Below are 424 nucleotides of genomic sequence, written 5' to 3' on the forward strand. Positions count from 1 at the left end.
TAAGATCTGAATGAGTATTTGTCCGACAGCCAATACTGGTTGCCCCTTCGTTTGAAAGAAGTTAAGAAACCAAATAAATTTTTTTTAAAAAAGCTATTTCAAAGTTGACCGCCATATGACATAAACAACCCTCTTACGTATGTCAGCTTCACGCCACCAATAGGAGTAACATCGTCTTCTTGAGTTTCCAGGAATCGTTCACACGGTAGGCGAATGTGACAACACAAAGAAAAGCCTTTGCTCCTGTATCAAAAATCACTGCAAAGAGTCAGAAACAGTTTCATAACTTAACCCAGGCTTGACTCTAAAAACAGAGGAGAAAGCAGGGCACTTAAAGCTTTCTGAGCACCATCAAAAATTTTTTAGTCAGGTTTATAATATTAGCAGGTATTAAATTTATGAAACTGAAATTAAATTGAAAGTG

The sequence above is a fragment of the Pelmatolapia mariae genome, linkage group LG6 (assembly GCF_036321145.2).
Source record: "Pelmatolapia mariae isolate MD_Pm_ZW linkage group LG6, Pm_UMD_F_2, whole genome shotgun sequence".
Taxonomy (NCBI): domain Eukaryota; kingdom Metazoa; phylum Chordata; class Actinopteri; order Cichliformes; family Cichlidae; genus Pelmatolapia; species Pelmatolapia mariae.